This window comes from Bombus flavifrons, chromosome 11 (genome assembly GCF_040668555.2).
Source record: "Bombus flavifrons isolate JBK064 chromosome 11, iyBomFlav1_principal, whole genome shotgun sequence".
NCBI lineage: Eukaryota > Metazoa > Arthropoda > Insecta > Hymenoptera > Apidae > Bombus > Bombus flavifrons.
Window position 1 is genome coordinate 12,119,034 of NC_138452.1, and position 17,124 is coordinate 12,136,157.

At 34.4% G+C, this 17,124-nt stretch overlaps 4 non-coding genes across 4 annotated transcripts; 2 read left to right on the plus strand and 2 right to left on the minus strand.

Moving 5' to 3' along the window:
* Nucleotides 1-356: 356 nt before the first annotated feature.
* TRNAP-CGG (transfer RNA proline (anticodon CGG)) lies at nucleotides 357-428 on the minus strand. Its single transcript has one exon. It is a non-coding gene; the product is annotated as a tRNA-Pro (tRNA).
* Nucleotides 429-2,111: 1,683 nt separating this feature from the next.
* On the plus strand, nucleotides 2,112-2,184 carry TRNAA-AGC (transfer RNA alanine (anticodon AGC)). Its single transcript has one exon. It is a non-coding gene; the product is annotated as a tRNA-Ala (tRNA).
* Nucleotides 2,185-11,175: 8,991 nt separating this feature from the next.
* Nucleotides 11,176-11,247, plus strand: TRNAC-GCA (transfer RNA cysteine (anticodon GCA)). Its single transcript has one exon. It is a non-coding gene; the product is annotated as a tRNA-Cys (tRNA).
* Nucleotides 11,248-17,050: 5,803 nt separating this feature from the next.
* TRNAT-AGU (transfer RNA threonine (anticodon AGU)) lies at nucleotides 17,051-17,124 on the minus strand. The gene has a single exon. It is a non-coding gene; the product is annotated as a tRNA-Thr (tRNA).

Here is a 17,124-nt window from a genome sequence, read left to right on the forward strand (position 1 = left end):
ACAATGTGTGAATAATGCAATGAATGAAATCAATCTGTTAATCCTGTTTCACAAATAGTCCATTGAGATTTAGCTGCCAACTGACTGGTACTTCTTTGTCTACATGTATAATCCAGCCAAGGGAAAAGTAACTTGTTCGTTATATAATAGTCTGTATAAAATTGCTTAAAATTACTAATGTAACCACAATTAGTACATTTATAATTTAACTTCATATTTTGTTGTGCATTCCACATGAGTTAAACTCTCCATTCATTGGCTAAAAAGAATAACGGTTAAATGGAATATCATACCATTAAATCTATAATTATCAACCCTATGAGTAATTAAGAAAAGAACAAAAAAAGATTTACCTTGGGCTCGTCCGGGATTTGAACCCGGGACCTCTCGCACCCGAAGCGAGAATCATACCCCTAGACCAACGAGCCGACTTGAAAAATTTTTTTATGTTAATCATTACCAAGCTCTTGATTAAATAAATAAAGTGTAATTATTAACACATTATTAAAAACAAGAAACATCAAGTCATAGTAATTTCGGAAAGTTTCGCTTGTTTGGAAACAACGGAAAGTGTAACACCTGGAAGTGTTATCACAGCGAACAACGGTAATTTCTTATTCTTTCGTATTCGGCGTTAACTTTTCTGTATATTAGCCGTTCAAATAGCTTAGACTTGTGCATGTTTCGGAAAATTCAAGGAAACCAATGGAAGAAGAGCACACAGAGATAGAAATCGACGAGCCGATATTGGCACGCGTCATTGTTAATCACAGTTGACCGGCGAAAAATTCAGAAGAGTCAGGATAGTCTGTTCGGGATTTGGAGTGGCCGTCCGTTTATGATTCGGACAGCACCTTTGCCTTTGTTGTTCAAAAGTCCAAACCTTTCGAAGTGATTTCCTATCTCCCAAGTGATGCAGACCTCGTTAAGAGGTTATAATCACCCTAAGTGTCTGATGGGTCAAGTCAAAGGAAATAGTTATAAGGGAAGTTAGTATATAAAGACCAAACTAAGTTTCTGGAAGCAATATCAACAAAATCTTACAATAGTCTTCATCAAAACGTCAAACTCTTCGTGTATACTAAAAGCTGCAAATAAATAACCATACTACTCGGTATATTTAATTTACCTTCACCTTGAGCGTTAATTTCGTTCAAGGTTTGCGATATCAACCAATCGGTTGCAACCTGACTGATCGGCACTTAGTTAAGAATTCGCAAGAGACTTCACTTTTTAACAATCGGCAACATGAGTCGCGCTCGAGTCATCGCTGCTTTTTGTTTCATGTTCCGCGCTCGATTTATGCGTGATCCTGTCGCGATCTCGCATCACGATTTAATCCGCGTCATGTACGTAGTACTTTGAGCTTTTTATTTTATTGAGAATTATTAATACTTTGCTTACACTGCGATATTTTATAATTTATTTCATAATATGCACGTATATTATTATTAACGCGTACTTGTTTATCGTTAAGACAAAAAGTTAAAAAGGTTTGTCAGAACAGAAGGTTAAAGCTACTATTTTCCACCTAATGTTATCATTGCATATATATTTCTATGATATACAGTATTAAGTTCTTAAACTATGAAAATTACGTTTGAACTATACTTTAACAGTAAGCGAATGCAAGTTAACCTATAATTTAGACAACGTAAATGTGGCTTTTTGTCTCATGGAATCCATAGTAAGTGCCTACATTATTTACTAAGAATTTACTTGCATAACGCCGATAGTTAAAAAACAATGAATGATATGACCATGAATATGTGTGGTGATTGTCACGGCCAACATGTTTAATTGTATCACTACCATGAACCAGAACTGTGTTATGTTTCTTATACAAATTCTAACTTGAACATGTTTTAACAAAAGAAAAAGTTAGCATTCCTTTATCTAGGAACATATAAAAATTAAATTTGATGTAAAATGTAACATTTTTATAGTCCATAATAAACATTTTAATACTATTGCAATAATATTGATTTAGATCGTTCAATATATGCATTTCATGCATTATTACGCGTTTTGTAATGTGAAATGAGTAAAAACTTCAATCATATAAAAGTAAACGAATATAAAAATATACGATAAAAACATCGTAAAATACCGGGGGCGTAGCTCAGATGGTAGAGCGCTCGCTTAGCATGCGAGAGGTACCGGGATCGATACCCGGCGCCTCCAATTTGAAACATATTTTTTTAAATAATTTTTATAATTTTACATTATAAAATTTAAAATTTTATTTCATCCCTAAATGGTACTACCATGATTAAATACGGAATAGACGTGAGATTATATGAAATTTCGTATCTCGCATCCTGAAATACCGACATCGAAAAGGATCAGAGCTTTTATTACGTCCACTGCGATTTATAACGTTACGTTTATTGTAATTAGTTCGTTTGAACGTGCTCCGCTTATTCGAACAAGTCCTTAGTTATTACCATGTTAATGCTCAATTAAACAAACTTCTGGTCATTATGTTCGTTTATCTGAACATAAACTATTATTATGGTACATTTACACTAGGCGAACGGATGCTCGTTTGTTCTCCATTCTAGTATAAATAAAAAATGAAAGTGGAAACGTATATCTGTTCGTGTCTCCACGATATACACGTAAGAAAGTGAGAACGAATGCTTCGAAAGCGCTTCCGTTGTTTTCATTGCAAAGAGTGAGCGAATGATTTTATGGCCTGTTGTAAATGTTTCGTTAATTTTAAACGACAAAAGGAAATCGATAGACGAAGGATCTCGTCTGTGGTTCTATTTGTACTAAATGTGGAGATAACTTTTTCTTAACATACAGGATTGTTTAGAAGTACGTACACATATACATACATATATGCATGTACTCGACACATGTTATAAATCATAAAGAGCGTAGTAAGACTTTTAAATGATCGGTATTACAGGAGATGTGACACGGTGTTCCGTAAACCACAAATGACTCGAGTTATTGAGTTATCTGTGGAGCTATCGGGACGTGGAATCTTTTCGATAGTGTGTTGAGTGTTTTAACGGACCGTCATAGAGGGCAGAGCAGACGAGAATTGGCGCCTTCTCCCTTTTTATCTTAAAATATTGATAAAATACATAAATGTTATACTATTCTGGATTGGTAATTTTTTAATTGCAGTAGCTATTATTTATCCTTAGTTAATAAAATTAGATTACTAAATCGCGTTAGTTTTGGTACAAAATACATGGTACATATTGTTTAAAAAATTATTAATCGATAGGTTGACAAATTTATAACCTCATAAAAATAGTATAATTGCTTAAAATTCCAATTTCTTTTAATAATAATATTAATTTATGACCTTTTCAAGTGTAATTCATTTTTCGTGGTAAAGACTGTATTTCTTTTATTTCTTTCGTTTGTTTACTATACCCTCGTACATGTTATCGTCCTTCTTAGTTAGTTACTACTTTATATATCGCTATTTCGTGTTGTTCCGCAAAAAACGCGTAGAAGTAGGCGAAACAAACTTTCCCGCGCAATATATTTCGCGCCACAGAGTATCGAACTAACAAAGTCGACAATTTTTTGCGTATATATAAATCAACATCCATTCTTTCTACATAAAATAGTACGTATATTTCTTCTGTAGGAAATTTTTGACTTTAATTTCAACAAATATGTTCTACAAAGGGAATTTATACGAAGATATTTCGATGTAATAGGATCGAATTAAACAGCAAGTTGTTTACGTCATGGTCAATTTTAAATAAATAGAGCTTTGAAACCTATCGATCGAATATCATTGTCATGTTTACTTCTGAAAAACTTTTTCATCAAAATTTTCAAATACCTAATATAATACCTAGATAATCGAATTACTTTATCTTTTACATTCATCTTGTTTATATCTTATAATTAAATCTTACTACTTCAGGTACGTTCGACCTAAACCAAATAGTATTGTACTTCCAATACTATGCATATTAATTTCAATGTCGTATTCGAAAAATTAAAAACGTCTCATAGGATAAATAGTACTAAGTACAATAGCGTATAGGGATATGGTATCACGGTATGGTATTCCCCGTGATATATAATCCTTTTTATTACACAAAGATGCAGTTGTAACAAATTTTCGGCTTATTATCCATAGCTAAAATAAGCAGATAGTATAACTGAGAAATTCAATTTGGAATTTGGATTACAAGATTCTCAATGAAATTCGAATGAATCGATAATCGGAAGATTGTACGTGAAAGGTAATTGTTTTGTGGATTACATAAAACTGCTTAACTCACAACCACACGAGAAGAATTTCTATTGCCAATCAGAATACTACAATGAACATTTACCGCACAAGGACTAAACAGTGAAATCATGCAAAATAATGTAAAATTGTTTTAATGAGAATCTGTGTCAGGAAACTGTTCATTAGCGAAAAAGAATCGTAAAAGAATCATAGATCAGAATTTGTACGAAGAAATTAATACAAACTGAATTATAGAAGATGGAAAGAAAATTTTGTTTTATGATAAATACAAATATGATTTAAGTATTAGGTATTATATATTATATAATATAGGTTAAGAGAATAACGAACAACGTATAACAATATGACTATATGTATAAAATTTCAATAGTTAAAAATATCGAAACAAGTTTCCTGGAAATGCATTTTCGCCATTCTCATAAGTATTCATTATGAAGATATATGTATGTAGACTTAGATATAAGGAAGAAGACATTGTTGTAGATTGCAGAAAATATATTGCTTTTCAACTTGATAATAAATCATAATAACATACACAGGTATCTACTGCAATGGTGATAAGACACAAGAAACATACAAGTGTTATCGCATCCAGTTTAATCGGCTGTTTTAAGTGGTGAATTCATGGTGAATTGAAGCGATGAAACTGACGAAACCCCTTATGAGCTAATGAGTATCGTATATCTTTCGTATTCGAAAATTATATATAAATAATTCCGCATCCGACAATTGTTATGAAGCACGTTGTAGGTTCCTAACCTATAACGAGGATTTTCTTCAGAAGAGATATTGATTTATAATGGCAAAGGAAATAAGGATAAATTTTGAAGCCCATGAAGCCTTCGGCGGACCGACAGGCTTCATGATACCTCTTATAAATCGTTGATTACAAATGATCTGTTCGAACCATTTCTTGCCCAGAGTAGCGAAGACGTCGCTTTCCCATAAAATCCGAATTGAAATTAAGTATCAGACGAAGAACAATTTGACAAAGTTTCACGAGTGTTATCGAGAATATCGAGTAGTCTACTAACCAGATATTCATTTCCGAATATCAAATTCTCCAGCTTATTTCGAGATAAGAAGAACCAAATGGTCTGAGAAATTCTTCTATCTCCGTCGAAAATATTTTATTCTCAAATAAAAAGATCGCTCACCAAATGTACATTGGTCCGTCTAATTTTTCATTTTGTTCTAGTACGTTGGGCTTCTTCTACGGATGTGTCAGAAAAGAGAATAAAGACTACCTTTAGACACCTACAATGTTTTTCATTTCTCTGAAATCTGATCTCGAGCGATATCTTCTTTTCCTATAGCCCGGTTCGATTTGTTAAAGCCCATCGATAGCTGGCGGAACCATCGTTGTCCAACGGACGTCCGGGATTAATGTTCGGCGGACCGACAGGCTCGCGTGTCGCGTGTTTGAACGAGCGCGTGAAAAAGCGTGACGAACGATGTATACGTGCGCGGCGTGGCTGCATCATGCGGCCGCGTCTTGCAACAGGCAACAGGCCACGCATGCAGATGAACTCGCGGGCTACGTCGATACTCTAGCAGCAGGGGCTCCGTCGATTGAAAAAGGGACAGCCGATAACAGCGCGAAGGGTAGATGAAATGGGGGTTCGTTTACCCCTGGAAGAGTCACCCTGTCCTCATCGATCCTCATCCTCCGCCTTCTCCACGGGCGTCTCCCTCTTTTACTCCCTGCTACACTCCCTCTCTCGCACCATCGCTGCTACACCATCCTCGCGCGTAGCGCCTCATTCTATTTCTACTTCCATCCCTGTTCTCTCCCTACCGTACACTCGACGGTATCATCTCTGTCTCGCTGCTTCCTCGCCACCGTGCGATACTCTCTCTCGTCCCACCGTTTCTCCGCGTGTCTCTCTGTTGCGCTTGGCCCGGCACTCCCGTTAGCGTCGCGAAGAAATTCACTTTCGCGAAAAAAAAGCCCGCGAAAAATCGATGCTAGCCGCCTATTGGTCGCGTGGCCGGTGGATCGTAGCTGCATTGGCGCTCGCGGCCTCGCAGGCGTGGCTTAAAGATGAGCTCTCGCTATGTCATCGTTTATATTGATCCTATAGTCGGGCAAGCCGGTGTGGAGAACACGAACGGTACGTGGTGTGTGGCGTGGGTGCGCACACCGACGTCAATCCGCACCAGCACACGCTCATCCCACGCGAGCTGGCCCGTACACGCGCGGCCAAGCACACGTCCACCAGACGCGCGTTCCATTTCCGTTTCCACGCTCACCTGTCCGCGGAACGTCGCGCCACCAACTTATGCCGCGTTTCTACGCACCGAGAAAACAGTTTGACATAGAGGGGGCCGTGCAAGAATGCTCGGCCGTGCCTGTACTCGAAGATCTTTCTTTGAAAGGAACTGCAGGTGTTGCATCACCGACGAACGCGATTTTCGTTTAGAAAAGGCTGCGCGCTTTGAGTTTAAAACGCACTCTCACGTATACGAACTGGCACGGCTATACGAGACGCTTCGGGTGTTTGTACGCTTAAGAAATATCGTTTTTAAATAGAGCGACGTGCGAAGATAGACTATGAAAGATTGTGTTTATGTTATGCAAGTTTGTTGCATGTACACGCATAAATATTCATCAATTTCTCCTGTAGTCTACTTTTTGGCGAAGAAAATTCTTTTTACGGAAAGCGTATAATTTATTTTCTTCGCGCTACTAATTTTAAACACATTGACGTTCGTTATATTTCAGTCTAAATACGAAAAATATGTGTTTCATAGTGTTTCATAGATTAATTTGCTTATAGAAGTTGAAAATTTAATACAGATATGGAAGAAGAAACGTTCCAAATTATAGTACCCTTCTTGGAAAATCTGTCACGAGTTCGTCTAATTACCAATCAAATTATTATATATATATATATCGAAGTTATTACAAATTCTAGTTTTGTTGAAGCATTGTATGCATATGCTTTTATATGCATATATTATATGTACGTACGTAGATAGCGTGGAAGTAAACCTCGGATAATACTTTCTGTCGATACCTGAATCTTTCATTCACTGGTAAATTATCGAATCGGGGAATTCCGAGGTCTATAGTTGCGAAGAATGCATTGGGGAGTTAGTGATTAATTTATCTACTGGGAACTCTCTTCATTATGAATGGCATATATGTATGTATATTTGGGTTAATGGTGCCAGCTGGTTTGAAGCCAGAATAGTCTTCGAGGTGGGTAGGTGGTAAGAAGTAAAGCTCGAATCTTCATATACATAAGTTCTTCTTCATTTTATATGACAGACAGCTTGCCTTCTCGGTTCTACTGAAACATTTGAATATTAGAAAAACGTAAAAAGTTCGAAAATTCTCTTTCGGCGATATTCAATGAATTTATCTTTCCATCCTTTAATTCGGAATTTTTATCATTTAGATATTATAACAAAGAAGATTATCGTGTTTCCCTTTTGTTAGGAAAAGAAGGAAATTGAAATACTTTTCTGCAATTAAAACATCGTCTTTCCAATATTTTGATTCGGTCACTTTTAAAGTATGAACTCACAAATATTGTATCATTTTAAATATGTCCGTAAATGACACGGATTGCTAGCGGACTAATGGACGTTATAGGTCGTAAAGTTAAAATATAGAGTACGAAATCTATGTATATCGTTTAAATAAGCGAGGTAACGATATGGTAATGATATTAATAATATATTGTTCGTACAGCATGCAGTTATGACGTACTACTATAATCCATACCATTCACATAACTGAAATGCATTAGTAATTTCACTATCAATATTCAAATAATCCTGATGTCAACATAATATGAATAAACTGATCACTAAAACAATCATTTTCTAAATACGAAATGATACAAGAGATAAAAAAGATATGTATATAAGTATGTACACATAAAGATGAAAGAAAGCAAAACATTAAAGTAATACTAATATTTACTTGGATGGTTCACATGTTTATGCGTTGTTCGTTGCTCGTTGTTCGTTCAAGATGTAAAATTCAGAGAGGCGTTTTAAATCCTTCGTGAGTCAATCAATGACATTATAGGAACGACGTAGCATAATGACACTATTCACGGAAGCAGTACGATCTCATACTCATGATATCTCAAATGAAAATGAGCTAACGTTGTACGTCTAAGGTCAAGTTGATAGCGGCGTAAGTAGTAATTTTTGTCTTTGACACAAAACTAAAAAAAGATAGAAGCAGTTGATAACGTACACGTATCAAACTTGAGATGTGTTGAGTTATACCACTACAATGCAAAACAGGGATATACAAAACGTACATCCGGAAAGTGAACTTTGAAATAAATTTTTCAAGTTTCTCACTAACGCGAACAAATCGAACGTTTAACCCTTTGCACTTGGCTGTCCCCTTCGAGGGGACATCGTAAATCTGACAAAACAAATCAGATGTGCCAAAGAGGACACAAAGATATTACCGGTGATTGTATAATATGAAATTACGCAAGCCCAAAATTTGTTAAAATATACGTTTCCTTGTAGTTTTCCCTTCACATTGCAAGAAGAGGCAAATAAAGAAATGAAAAATATGCTCAGATATACGTAAGAGAATATTAGCTAGCGGATACGTAAGCCCTCACTGTGGTGTCGTCTCGACGCTTCTTTGTAACAGACGATAGCGATAAAGAGCGGTTCTCTTCCCTAAAATTGGCCATAACGTTTATGCTGTATGCTGTGACGTAATACTCGGTTATCCGAAATGCACAAGCTGGTTACTGTAGCATTATAAAAAGAATAGATTCCGAAGATGATGACAGACAGTGTTGAAAAATCGAACGAAACACGTCGGATACAATTTTCTTACTTTTTTGTTTAATTTGTGAAACAATGGCAAAACGAGAAGACAGAAGCGAGAGTTACGATATAATACGAGTAGTGTTGCGGAAGAAAACGGAAGTAGAGATAGTGACATTGTTATCCTACTTAAAAAAAAAAAGAAGTGAATATAATTTCGTTTTTCACAAATTTCGTACGAAGTGCGTTCGAGTTGCTGATAGACGATCAAAGAAAAGTCACCGACTGTCAGAGGAATAAATACAGTACATAACTAATTTCGAAACTTTAAAAGATAAAGAGACGGGATGGCAAAAGCTGGGTGTGAGTTATATCGTGACCATTTTGATGGATTAATTCGCGAACCGAATGGAAAGCTGCGAAGACTAACTTCGACGTGTTGCGTTCGTTTCATTGTTTTTTTTTTTTTTTTTTTTAAGGGACAGAGGGCGAGTCGGCGAAAACCTATTACAAAACGACTCACCCAACTGTCTATTGATCTCATGTCTTTGATTATTGTTTTCCTAATAATAGCAGTGTTATCGTCGTCTCTTTACTGTAGTCGAATAGCAGGATGCCGTATCATTTGCACTCACTGTTTGAGAGTATTCCGAGAAACGCATAAATGCTCATAATCCGTTTTAATTAATAGTTTTCGAATGTGTACGAACTTTATTCACTTTTTGAGTTTTAATTAAAAAAAAAGGGGGGAACTTAAAATAATAACATTCGGATAGGAATGATCATTCAAAAAATTGTTTGTCTGTGTCTATGATTTTCAATTAATTTTCAAATTATCTATCGATATCGGCTCAATATAGAAAAATCCGGACTAATTCTCGTTTTTGTAGTTTAGTATTGTTTGTTATGGGCCCGATGTATCGACAAAATTATTATAGAATGACCTTTACGATGAGAAATTTAAATTCCGAAGGAAAGCGTTATAAAATAAATATTTATAATCTGTAATTTATATATCTGTAATATCTCGTACTATAAAATAAAAATATAAAGAAAAATATAAAAATACAGACATGTAAACATAAACAATATGAGTTACAATTTAGAATATAAAAGATAATTTACATACAATTAAGAGTTATAAGACATAAATATATAAGTCGTATATCATTTTATATATGACTTCATGAAAAACGTGAATCTATGATTACGATGTACATACGTTACTCTAAAGATGTAGAAAATAGGGAAAAAATTGATTTTCTTATTTTCTTAACGAAAGAAAAGGATTGCAATTTTCTATTAAATGTGAGATTCATTTGACAAACGTTAAATCGAGCAAGAAACTGCGAAAGAACGTAAACAAGTTATCCGTGTCAAGTTGGTGCCTTTGAAATGCGTTGGCGTCGCAAGAAGTCGCTTTTGAGGGATCCCGTGCCCTTATGGGGCCCTATACACATCGATTCCCGGCCATGTGTGCCTTAGTCACGGTGGCATATGGCTAAGTCATGAAGCCACTAGGTGGTCCTCAGTATATTACTCTACCTGTCGACATCCCTGCCTTACGGGGGGTTGAGCTCATGGCTATTTGTATGACAACAAGAGCTGGTTTTCGACTGCCCTATGTCAGTCATCGATGACCTACGATTATCGTAAAGTCTATTCTTCCTATTACCTGCGATCTCGTTCATTTCTCTTTAATAATCACTCTAAACAAATTATAAACCGTTTGCCATAGAAGAGCATAAACTTATTTTGTCATTGGACATTTAAAGAAACTACAAAGTAATTCTTTAGATAATTAAATCATTTTAAATTTAGAGAGTTAATAGAAATTAGAGATCAAAAGTGAGAAAGACACGTGTATTTTTTGAAATGTAAATGATCAATTATATCTCTCAATTTAATTTTAAGTTCAATTCCTTTAATTCCAAAGTACGTACAATTATACGCAAAAATAGAAATATTTGCAATGTGATTAAATAATCATAATGTAGCGATACGAAATGTAATAGAACTTAATGTCGATGTGTACGTTTGTTATATTTATTTATATGTACGTATCAATTACAATTTTTCTGTAATATTATACTTATTATTAAATTTAGTATTAAATTTATTTGTTAAATTATATTATATATTATAGTAGACGAAAAGAAATATCATTAAAGCATTTCTCAATTGGGGGTATAGCTCAGTGGTAGAGCATTCGACTGCAGATCGAGAGGTCCCCGGTTCAAACCCGGGTGCCCCCTACCTTCATTTTTTTCCTCACATACATTTTAATTTTTCGTAATTAATAATTTTAACTTGATTAGAGTTTCTATTACAATGTTTACTCTGTGTCTTATAAATATTAATCGCTCGCAAATATTATTAGCCAAATGAGTATAATAAAAACGATTGAATAAAAAATAATTTATATATAATGTATTATATATTATGTACGAAATATATAAATAATAATAACAACTAGAAACAAGGTAAACTTTACTGCTTACAACATAATTATATATATGTATCCATAAGAAGCGAAAATATAAAGCATGTCTTTGAAACAGCATCAGAGAGTAAACGTGAGGCAATGTATTTTAATGGGATGCGTAACCATAACCACGAGAGAAGGGTCGTCGATCAATCTAGGAGACTTTTAGCCGCACTAGACGAATGTTTGGGGTGAGAACCACCTGCTCCAACGCTAAACGTTAAATCCATAAGATGCTGAAAATATTCGACGAAATCCGTGAAATGCCCGCAGTGCTCCGGATGATCAGGCCAATTGGCCAGTCGCCAAATGAAATGTATATCCGACATAAGTCTCCCCATTTGACCCGTTTGTCGTATTTACGTTCGTACGTTCTCCTATATTGCTTTACATGCTTTTCACTATTACCAATACTATACATACGTACATATGTATCGATATTCATATAATTCTACGGTATATACATGGCATATAGGTATATAGTACAGTAATATATTATGACGCATATCTTTAAAATATAGAATAATAGTACAAAAAAATCTATACACGAGAGATGATAATATACAGTATACAGTCGGCTTATATTGTATTAATTTAACTTTGAAACAGTAATAAATAGTTGGAAAATGTTTCTGCATCTACGATAAATTTAAGTATATCAAAATATACAAACTGCGCATAATGTATAAAAATATATAATATATTCACTCCATTGAAAATAATACTTGATTCTGTAACATTTTACTTTGCCTTTTCTAATCATTTTGCGCGTACGACATTCTGTACGCAGTAGATATCTATAGTACAGAATTTAATATAAAATGTTATCGATATTCCACTCTCAATTCAATAGCAATAATCCAAAAATCAGATTGAACACAATCGAAAATAATTTTAAAGAAGTGTGTTAAATTATAGGAAGGTTAAAATCGCAGATAAAGACACATTGTTGGTATAATATACATTTACGTAATTATATTTCCTGGACGACTTAAAACGTAGATATATGAACTTCGACGTTTCTAACACAGGAAACTTATGTTGTATGGTATTTTGTTGCGTACATGATTAGAGATACAAGCAACCAGTACAGAATTTTTCTCTTCCATATTACCTATTCTTATGTGTCTGTTAATTAAAATCCAATATACGTGGTATAATTTTATTTGGTAGGGAATGGATCGCATAAATATGGATTTACGCAAAAATATTTCTTAATACGCTATTTTTTTATTCGATGCTGGTTATACAATACGAGTTGTACAGATATCGCGAGTTTCTTAATATTACAACACAACTCGTACAATTCGATAAGTTAAATAATCAGCATGAATGGCTTCGATGAGTGGTGTTAATCTTAGATAAGTAACGTAAATCATTATCACGAACAGTTATCCTACAATCAAAATACTATCGAAACAAATACTTTTAATGTAACAAAAATTTATTGAACACGTAGAAAATGCAAAATTTCAAGCAGCATGTTAAACCGAAATCTAAAACTTGTATTTAATTGCACGTGCATATCTTCGCTTCGCTTCGTTTCACTCATCTTTGGAATTTGTCAATATCGAGTAAAAGTTTATTTACAGATCACTAAATAACAAACGTGTTTTTTCTAAATTTTTCTGATAACGTATGATAAAAAAAATATATATTACTTGAAAGCTAGGAATACTCGGAAATAATAATATCTTATCGAGATGTGAAATTTTCGCGATATTTTCAAACTCTATTAACTTAAGACTCGCTTAAAGGTGAGCTACTTTATTTCTTTTCTCGTCGATGTATCTCGGCTATCATTGCTACGTGTACGCGATTCTGCGTAAGTCAAATGACAGATGGGACCGTGCTAATCCGCCATTATCGTCGTCAATGATCGGCCCTGTGTTGAATACAATTCTATCGATTCACCAGCCTTAGGGATCCACCCCGTAACAGAGTTGGTTCACTCGTTCGTGAGCAGTCGCGTGAATCACTGTAGGTCGATCTAGCTGTTCTATATAATCTAACGAGCTATGCGTTGAAAAAGAAGCATTGATTCGTGTAATTTCATGATCAGATATTGCTGGTTGTTTTTAATCGAGTTGCTTGTCGTTCTCGTTTCGCTTTAGGCTCTGAACAGCTATGGAACAAGGTCTTTTTGGACGATGTTATTCGTAGGGAATGTTTGGAAATTCTAAATTAAAAAGAATATTAAATACAAAGGACAATTATTAATATTTTCGCCTGTATTTATTTGCAAATTCGCAACCCTTGTACGGTCGGATAGCAACGTGAAAGACGAATGCAAACAGTGGCTTACCACGTGCGATAGGTTCAAAGAGCAGGATCCTTGCTTCAATCACTGGAAAGGCGGTAACAAAGGGTCTTCGTCCCTAAGGGGTTTCTGCGTTTTGTCCTCGGAGGATTGTCAGTCTCACCCCAGCCAATATTCAAGGTCTAAGCGTTTAAATTATTCATAAACAGTCGAGTGATTTGTAGAATATAACTTACTATTACGTGTTGTAACGTCACCGCTATATTCGATCTCGTTTCGACCACTTAAGATCTAAAAATCACTCTAAAAAATAGTTACAAATGTATTATACTTCTAACGAATCGATTCGAACGATCTTTCCAATCTTATTTCACTTTTTAACCATTTTCTATGCAAAGTAAACTTGATTCTTCAGTTTGTCGATTAGCTTTCTCTAATAGGAGAAAATGAATAAAAACATTTATTTCGTGGTAATTTAAAAATTAATAACGCGGGTAAAGTATAATTGCAAAATCAAAAACGACCGTTCAAATCTCCAAAAATGCATCTTGAGAAATCTATCAAATTTCTATGAAAAATTACGTATTGATCGTTCCGATTGCTTCGATAGTACTATCGAAGAAAAATTGATCGTATCGATGAAACCGTTTCTATTATAACGACGTTACTAACAATCAAAGCTATAATCTCGAACTTTATTCTAAACAAATATAAAATTGGAAAAGTTTATTTGTAGTGAGATTATTAAAATTAGTAAAGATTGACTTCTTAACCTCTCGATATAAGAGAAAATTAGGTTTGTGTCGAGAGAATTATAGACGACGCTAATTTAATTTTCCCTCGTTTCCTTACGGTTTGCGAAAGTCTCTTTGTACAGAAGGAATCCAAGATGGGAACCAATTCAGGATTCTGCTGACCAGAGGTAACGAAAGAGAAAAGTTTCTCGAAAGCAAAAGGAATAAAACGACGTAAAAGTTTGTGGACCAACGTTTCTGAATTGCTGAATGTCAGCGTTGCACAAATACCAATCGTCGTTCAATTTTTACGTAATTTCTATTATACAAACAATCTTCTAATTCGTAACATCAAAATTATTTTTCTTAAAAACCTCTTAAGATATACGTTCCATAATAAATGTTTAACGATGTTATTAATTAAAATGTCCCTTCGTTCGGCGTGAATCGATACATTGCTCTTTTCTGGTAACCCATTTTTCGCAAGGAGAACCTATATACAGGCTATATATGTGACATTCTATCAGTTAAGCCACCCCACGTTGTCTGGTGATCTAATTTAATTGACACCCTAATAGCGAGCCTGCACGACTGCTAAAGTTCCGGGTACAGTGCTCGAGCGTTCGAGGAGAAGGATGAAAATATAAGGGTGGTTAGCTGGGAGACGCATGGGGCGAAGACAATTGAATTTCATGGGGGTTTGGCCGCTTAACCAGCTAATTGGTTTGTTCATGTTACTGCAAGTACATAACTCATCCTCTATCGGACGTATTCCAGGTCTGACTACATTGTATATCCTTTATTTATTTTTTTCTATAATTTCTTTTCTTTGTAATGGAATTAGAAGATATAAAACTTTGATTTTACAGCGGATAGATGTAATAGAATAATATTTGCAAGAGAATATCCTTCAGTCTACGTTGTAAAGTCTTAGCTAAGTTTAAAATTGCACGTATGAAGTAAATTTTTATCGCCAATCTTGAACAACTTTCTGTCCTTTTCTATCCTAAGGAACTTTTCCATACTCTTAGTAGATTTTTCTTCTACATTTTACAGATCAGACTATCCTACGAAACTTATCATTTATACAGAGACGAAATTCCATATTGTATTCGTCGCGTGATACGTAATATTTAAATAATTCTTTTTATTTAGTAAGTAGGTGGATACTTTAATAGAATATCCTATATATAATCGCATATTACATATATATTCTGAAAATTTCTACATCTTTAAATTTTCCATACATTCACAGTTTACTAGATAATAAATAAAGTATAGTGATAGAACTTGACATTGTGTTTCGTGATAAATTATTCGAATGTCATCGTATTTCTCGCGGCCGATATTTGTAAGATTTAAGCATAAGTTATAAATATGAAGAGCGAAATATAAATAGAAATTGTAAATTACGCGAATCGGGCTTCACTATGTTTTCGCAGAGAGAAGTACATAAATGAATTCCTCGCCGCTATTCCAGCCAGGCAGGCCACTAAGAAGAGAAAACTGTGCCCCTTTACGGCACTTTCATGAAGTGAATATTTAACTTTACGTCTTGCGGGTTAAAAATGCTGACCCGCCGGCAGAGGTTTAAAAAGTTGGCGAAGTACCGAGATAAAAGATAACGGCTGATAAAACTTGCTCAAAGTTCCGCGACAGACTTTGTGGCACTCGCGTTAGGCACGTCGAAATTACATCGTATTCTTTCAATTAAAAAGTTCTCGTCGCCTTTTTATAAGCAATCATCGAGGGTTCCTCCTAAAATTTCCTGTGGCAAATACGCTTTTATAGAAAAGTTGTCGTTTTCATCTACGAACGAAAGAAATTTATCGCTTAAATATAAAATTTAATAAATACATGGTTATTATACAATTACACAGTGAACGGTGTTCTACCAATCGATCAATTTTCGTCGCCTTTTTACAACTAACAGTCGGTGCTTTCTTCTCAAATTTCTTACGATTACGTATTTTCATAAAATCATTTTCACCATCGTATAAAATAATTTCAATTGTTACATGTAAAATATTACATATGCAGATTCTAGTTATATTGCCAATTAATTAAACGTCGATTAATCTTGTTTGAAAATAAATATTTTAGTCACTTATTATAAAATATTTACATTACGATGTTTGTCATTAATATTTATATACGTGCAGAATTAACCTTCAGAAATATTAATACTTTATGGATTTTCATAGATGGTATTTAATACAACATTGACTCAATTATTTATAGAAAACATTGTGATAATGTATCGTAGATAGATAATACAACAGAGTAGAGTTCGTATCTCGTACACAACGAAATACGACTATTACGAATCATAATTAAAATTAGCATTTAATCGTTATGCATACGTAGAAATACGTAATATCTTAAAATGTCTGTTCTTATTAGTCATTTAATAAAATACATTTCCCCCAAAAGATTAGATAGTAAACACATTTGAAATATTTATTTTATATATTACTAAGTACAAAGAAATCTTTGTATTATCGTGTTCTACACCTTTCTAATAGAATAAAAGAATACAAAAAAAAAAAAAGTTCCTAAACATTGCGTTGTTAGGAACAAGGCCCCGGAGGGATTCGAACCCTCGATCTCCTGTTTACTAGACAGGCGCTTTAACCAACTAAGCCACGGCGCC